Below are 7,008 nucleotides of genomic sequence, written 5' to 3'. Positions count from 1 at the left end.
CACACCCCAGGCCCGCCCCGCTCACCTCCCATCATCTCTTTCTTCCCTGTCCCTCCTCACCTAGTGCCCCCCAGCCTCTGAGTCTGGCTCAGCTTTGCCCGAGAACAAGATCAATGACACAGAAGACAAGGCTGGTCAGTTGTCTGCGTTCCTGGGTTTGGGCTCCTGCCATTATTGGGGTGTGATGGGTCATTGGGGTGGTAACAGATGGCAAGGAGCGGGTGGCTGTTCCTGAGGATTCTGCACAGCCTCACGGGGACGTGACTGTGCCCTTCCGGCCAAAAGGGGCTCGTCTACGCCTCCGTTCATTGGTGTTGACAGCACCGATGATCTAAGTGTATCCTCACATAAAACCACCTCCAGCAGCCCGGGCCTTCCCCAGTGTCAGTGAGCGACTCCTGTTCCCAGACTATGTCCGGGGATCGCCAGGTCCCCGGGCTGTTTGTCCAGGGAATCTCCTGAGTCACGAATGTGACAGATGGCCGGTGATGACTGAGGAACGTGCTTGTAGGTCTGCCTCCTAACTTTCTCCACTTGTTCTTTCTTTTTTTAATCCTCACCCGAGGATATTTTTTCCATTGATCTTTAGAGAGTAAAAGGGGGGGAGGAGCAGGAGAGAGAAAGAAAGAGAGAGAGAGAGAGAGAGAGAGAGAGAGAGAGGGAGACATGGACTAGTTGGCTGCCACATGTGCCCCGTCCAGGATAGGGGATCAAACCTGCAACCGAGGTACGTGCCCTTGACTGGGAATGGAACCTGCCACCTTTCGGGCTGTGGGCCTGTGCTCTAACCACTGAGCAACCGGCCAGGGCCACTTGTTCTTTCTGGACTTTCCGCTGTGAGGTCAGCTCTGGAAATGTCCTCCGAGGAATCTGTTGGGCACAGAAGGTCCCTGGCGGCTGCTCTCAGAGCCTTTTCTCTGAGTAACTCCCTGGAGAGTCCCCAGGGCAGGCAAAGCCGTGCGCCTTCCCCGCCCTTTGTCAACCTGATGGAGGGTCACACAAAACAGAACCCAAACCAACAAGCAGCTAACCCTGGAGAGACGACCTGAGACAGAGGGAGCCACAGCTAGACTCCAGCCCCAGACCAGAGCTTCCGCATCTTCAGAGCAGACCCAGAGCCACAGCTGGGTCTGTGCCAGTGAGAGCACCGGCTGTGGCGTTTGGGTGAACACGTGAGGGTGGTCGCTGCTGGAGCCTGGGCCCCTGTCGGGAGATGAGAGGGGCCAGGTCCTGTGGCGGCCTGGCCTCCGCTGGGCGCCCTGCCTCCTGCCCGTCCAGGGTAGTCACAGCCACAGGTGGGGCTCCAGCGGGACGGAATCCTGACCTTAGGGCTGCACGGCCTCAGGGAACGTGTGCTCTGAAAACCTGAGCTTTTCCACCTGTGCACATGGGGATTCTGGAAAAGCAGAGCTTTATATGACCTCACATCGGCCATGATCGCGGGGCTGAGATTTATGGGCATGTTTTGACCGAAGGGGAAATAAAAATTGCAGCCTAGGAGTCAGGAAGCCTTGTGGGGCAGCTGAGTTTCTTTCTACGGCTGTTGCAAGTTGAAAACATGTTGGGCAGCTTTTAAGATGTGTGAATTTTAAAGACAGAGGAAATTTTCACAAACACTTGTTCCAATTATTGTAGGTTTTATTGGGCACCTACTATGTGCTTCAAAAGCAAAACCAATGGCAGCCGAGCGGAGCAGGGGGAGAGCGCCTGTGAAGCTTGGTTGTGGGCGCAGTGGCTCTGCGGGCGGTGCCCACACACAGCCCCTCTCGGGGTGTCCCTTCTCGGGGGAACTCACGTGGCTGGCTGTGCGCCTCCGCTCCACGCAGGACTCAGGCTGCCGTCTTGTCTCCGGAGGCCCGCGGGGCGGCCTCCAGGGGAGCCTGCAGCGCCCTGTGCCTCAACTCCAGCTGCTGAGCCCATTCTCCACGGAGCCTGGGATGCGGATTTCACTGTGAGTCACCTTCCCAGGACCCCGACAGCCAGGCTTCGTCTGTCGACACAGCACCTGGGCCGTGTCCCCACCTAGCCGGCAGCTGTGACCTTGTGAGGTCGCAGAGAACACTGCAACCTCGGGCGGCCACTTCAGGGTCAGGGCCATGCCTGTCAGGGAGGGTCTGTCTCGGACCCTAGGCCCAGAGGGAAAGCACTTTGCCCCAGGAAGTAGCTTCTGGAAACTTCCGAGTCCCAGAGAGGCTGAGCCACATCCTGCACTCTCTGCTTGGTGAGGCCGGTTCATGGCGGATGAGGATGGCCCCCCCACCCAGCACCCTCACACTGCACCCAGCTGTCCCAGCCCGGCCACCTCGGGAGATTTCACTGTGAGTCACCTTCCCAGGACCCCGACAGCCGGCAGCTGTGACCGTGTGAGGTCGCAGAGAACACTGCAACCTCGGGCGGCCACTTCAGGGTCAGGGCCATGCCTGTCAGGGAGGGTCTGTCTCGGACCCTAGGCCCAGAGGGAAAGCACTTTGCCCCAGGAAGTAGCTTCTGGAAACTTCCGAGTCCCAGAGAGGCTGAGCCACATCCTGCACTCTCTGCTTGGTGAGGCCGGTTCGCGGATGAGGAGGATGGCCCCCCCACCCAGCACCCTCACACTGCACCCAGCTGTCCCAGCCCGGCCACCTCGGGAGGCAGCACACTGTGGTCACCACAGCACAAAGCACAGGGTGACCCGGCTGCGGGGACATCCAGGTTCAGGGGGCCAGGCTCCCCCAGCCCCAGGTGTCGGCCCACAGACAATGACCACCTGGTGCCTTTGCCCGAGGGAGGGTGTGGTTTGGCTTTAGTGGGTGGAGAGATGGGCGCTTGGCTCCTGCCGACCTCTGGGGAAAGGGCATGCACTCAGACCCTTGTCCCCGCACCCACGGGCCTCGACGAGGAAGGACCTCCGAGCAGCAGGTGGTTAGACCAGGACAGCAGTGCCCACGTGTGACGGGCCCGCAAGTGACGGCCCCACACACGACTGTCACGCTCCTGCCCTGCACCAGGCCCTGGGTGCTGACCGGCTCCTGGGAGCCGCTGGGTGCCTGTGAGGACATCTCAGGGGCTGCTGTGGTCCAGGGGACAGGGCGTGTCCTGGCTGTGGTCTGTAGTCCTGACAACCAGCCACATCTTTCCAAAGAGGCACAGGAACAGTCCCATCCCCATTAGCCCAGGAACTCGGTGACATACCGGCTGGTGCTGATGCACCCTCACTGTTGGACCCAGCGCCCACTCCTGGGCCTGCACCCCTGGGCAGAAGACCCAAAGGTTCCAGGGCCTGATGGCAGAAGAGGCCGGGGACAAGGCCCTGAGACCCGCAGCTGGGAGGAGCGTCAGGGTGAGGACCCCCTGAGAGCTGGGGTGGGGGCTACGCCATGTGGAGGGGAGGCACCACGGCCCCCAGCTATGCCAACCAGGGCAGATGTCCGGAGTGGCAGAGCCCACCCCACAGCCAGGGGACCACAGGCGGGGGAGGGTGGGCCAGTGCAGCAACCAGATTGCTGGCAGCTGGAAGGTCAGTCCAGCTCTGTCCCGGCGCCACCAGGATCCTCCTTCCCAACCTGCTCCAAGGGCAGCCGCTGGTGCTATTTGAGGAAGAGGCTGTGGCCACTTTGGTATCCTGGCCATTGGAGGCCTGGTCTAGGTGTGAATTATGTGCTAATCTGCCCTCTTAGCTGTCCCTGAGATCAGACACCCCGGCTCTGCTTGTGAGGCCCCCCTCAGCAGCAAGGTCGCGGGACTTGGCTGCAGAAAGAGAGGGATTGCTTTGGATCTACAGTCCTGCAAATGTGTGGGAAGGAGTAGAATGAACACACTCAGGGGGAGCAATTGTAAGAATATCAGATAAAGCAGGACATGCCTCCATAACAAGTTCCACACATGCTCAGGAGTGTGAGAGTATAAGGGATGGGTGTGGAGTAGGGGATGGAGGGATGGGGTGATGGAGTGTGGGATGGAGGGATGGGGTGATGGAGTGTGAGAGTATAAGGGATGGGTGTGGAGTGTGGGATGGAGGGACGGGGTGATGGAGTGTGGGATGGAGGGATGGGTGATGGAGTGGGGGATGGAGCGATGAGGTGATGGAGTGGGGGATGGAGGGATGGGTGATGGAGTGGGGGATGGAGCGATGAGGTGATGGAGTGGGGGATGGAGGGATGGGTGATGGAGTGGGGGATGGAGCGATGAGGTGATGGAGTGGGGGATGGAGGGATGGGTGATGGAGTGGGGGATGGAGCGATGAGGTGATGGAGTGGGGGATGGAGGGATGGGTGATGGAGTGGGGGATGGAGCGATGAGGTGATGGAGTGGGGGATGGAGGGATGGGTGATGGAGTGGGGGATGGAGCGATGAGGTGATGGAGTGGGGGATGGAGGGATGGGTGATGGAGTGGGGGATGGAGCGATGAGGTGATGGAGTGGGGGATGGAGGGATGGGTGATGGAGTGGGGGATGGAGCGATGAGGTGATGGAGTGGGGGATGGAGGGATGGGTGATGGAGTGGGGGATGGAGCGATGAGGTGATGGAGTGGGGGATGGAGGGATGGGTGATGGAGTGGGGGATGGAGCGATGAGGTGATGGAGTGGGGGATGGAGGGATGGGTGATGGAGTGGGGGATGGAGCGATGAGGTGATGGAGTGGGGGATGGAGGGATGGGTGATGGAGTGGGGGATGGAGCGATGAGGTGATGGAGTGGGGGATGGAGGGATGGGTGATGGAGTGGGGGATGGAGCGATGAGGTGATGGAGTGGGGGATGGAGGGATGGGTGATGGAGTGGGGGATGGAGCGATGAGGTGATGGAGTGGGGGATGGAGGGATGGGTGATGGAGTGGGGGATGGAGCGATGAGGTGATGGAGTGGGGGATGGAGGGATGGGTGATGGAGTGGGGGATGGAGCGATGAGGTGATGGAGTGGGGGATGGAGGGATGGGTGATGGAGTGGGGGATGGAGCGATGAGGTGATGGAGTGGGGGATGGAGGGATGGGTGATGGAGTGGGGGATGGAGCGATGAGGTGATGGAGTGGGGGATGGAGGGATGGGTGATGGAGTGGGGGATGGAGCGATGAGGTGATGGAGTGGGGGATGGAGGGATGGGTGATGGAGTGGGGGATGGAGCGATGAGGTGATGGAGTGGGGGATGGAGGGATGGGTGATGGAGTGGGGGATGGAGCGATGAGGTGATGGAGTGGGGGATGGAGGGATGGGTGATGGAGTGGGGGATGGAGCGATGAGGTGATGGAGTGGGGGATGGAGGGATGGGTGATGGAGTGGGGGATGGAGCGATGAGGTGATGGAGTGGGGGATGGAGGGATGGGTGATGGAGTGGGGGATGGAGCGATGAGGTGATGGAGTGGGGGATGGAGGGATGGGTGATGGAGTGGGGGATGGAGCGATGAGGTGATGGAGTGGGGGATGGAGGGATGGGTGATGGAGTGGGGGATGGAGCGATGAGGTGATGGAGTGGGGGATGGAGGGATGGGTGATGGAGTGGGGGATGGAGCGATGAGGTGATGGAGTGGGGGATGGAGGGATGGGTGATGGAGTGGGGGATGGAGCGATGAGGTGATGGAGTGGGGGATGGAGGGATGGGTGATGGAGTGGGGGATGGAGCGATGAGGTGATGGAGTGGGGGATGGAGGGATGGGTGATGGAGTGGGGGATGGAGCGATGAGGTGATGGAGTGGGGGATGGAGGGATGGGTGATGGAGTGGGGGATGGAGCGATGAGGTGATGGAGTGGGGGATGGAGGGATGGGGTGATGGAGTGTGGGATGGAGGGATGGGGGATGGCTCCGTGGGGTGTTCCTCTCTCCCCTTATCCAGTGTTGTGATTAGAAGCTGAGGTAATGTATGACATGAGGTCTGGGAGTGCAATGCTGTTGCTGGGGGCAGGGGGCTGAGTGCCTGAGCCCATGGGGTCTGCTCTGCTGTAGACCACCCAGCGCCGCCCCCCGCCTACCTGTCCAGGGCGCTCCTGCGGATCCGCTCGCCCTCTCTCTGCAGCTGCCGTGCATGATGCTGGATTTTCTTCTCCCAGAACACCTTCAGCTCCTCTGCGTCGGAGACCACCCGTCCTGGGTGCTTTGAAGTGTAGCTTTTACTCATTTCCTGGAAGAGGGAACATTTACAAGACTCAGCAGTTTTGTGCTGTGTTCTGAGCACAGGGGAGCCAGGAGAGCCGGCAGGCGAACAATAAAGATGCAGGCTCGACCCCACACGTCGGCCTGTCCCTGGCACGCTAGCCCCTCAGTTGTACATTTGATGGAACATGGTCAAGCGAGGCTGACTGACGTTCACGTCCCCCCCTTTTGCACTGAAGTGACCCGAGATGAGGACGTCAGTGGTCTCAGAACACAAACCCGGAACCTGCAAGACCGTCTGTACCGCAGGAACTGCTCTGACAGCTGCTCTGCAGAGAGCGCACCCGTAACGCCGCATCGGGAGCCCGCGGGCAGGCGGTCCCCATCACCTGCCTGGTTGTGCACCTGCCCGGCCTGGCCCCAGGCCGGTGGACACCCACCCTGTGCTCCTGGAGGAGGTGACGGGAGGGAGGCCCGGGTTGTCCGAGGGAAGGAGGTGCCTGCTGTCTGCAGCTGCCTGAGCCCTGCCCTGGGCATGAACTCCGACCTCAGGGCTCAGGGGGCAGACAGGGCGCCTTCCCTGCTGCTCTCGGGACTGCCCTTTACCGCTGCCTGCTGTCCAATGGGAAGCACGGGTGGCCGATTCCCAGTTGGGGGCCATCGCCCTGTTGCGGGGCACGGGAAGGTTCGGACCGGCTCAGGCCACGCTGGGTGATGTCAAGCCGGTGTTGCGGTGGCCGTGATCGTCAGCCCTGGACGCAGGCGCGTGGCCAGGTGCGGGCCCCTCCCCTCCTCCCAGCCCTCCCAGACCTGCTCTTTCCCAGGAGGCGCTGAGCACACACATCTGCGCTGAGTGAAGCTGCCGGCGAATTAAAGGAAGGAAACCGGCTGAGATGGTGCTGACTGTGGGCTTTGCTCTGCGGCTGGCGGGGGCGGGGGGCGGGGGGC

General features: G+C 61.1%; 1 long non-coding RNA gene across 1 annotated transcript in view; it reads right to left on the bottom strand.

Moving 5' to 3' along the window:
• Positions 1–1,626: 1,626 nt before the first annotated feature.
• LOC106727726 overlaps positions 1,627–7,008 on the bottom strand; it is a 5,931-nt gene continuing 549 nt past the window's right edge. The window contains exons 2-3 of the long non-coding RNA XR_001363959.1: positions 5,940–6,088; positions 1,627–1,932 (exon numbers count right to left, since the gene is read on the bottom strand). This is a non-coding gene — a long non-coding RNA (uncharacterized LOC106727726). The remainder of the gene's footprint in view (positions 1,933–5,939; positions 6,089–7,008) is intronic.

This window comes from Myotis brandtii, unplaced genomic scaffold (assembly GCF_000412655.1).
Source record: "Myotis brandtii unplaced genomic scaffold, ASM41265v1 scaffold112, whole genome shotgun sequence".
NCBI lineage: Eukaryota > Metazoa > Chordata > Mammalia > Chiroptera > Vespertilionidae > Myotis > Myotis brandtii.
The sequence above is the reverse complement of the archived record's forward strand: the minus strand, read 5'-3'. Positions and strand labels throughout refer to the sequence as shown.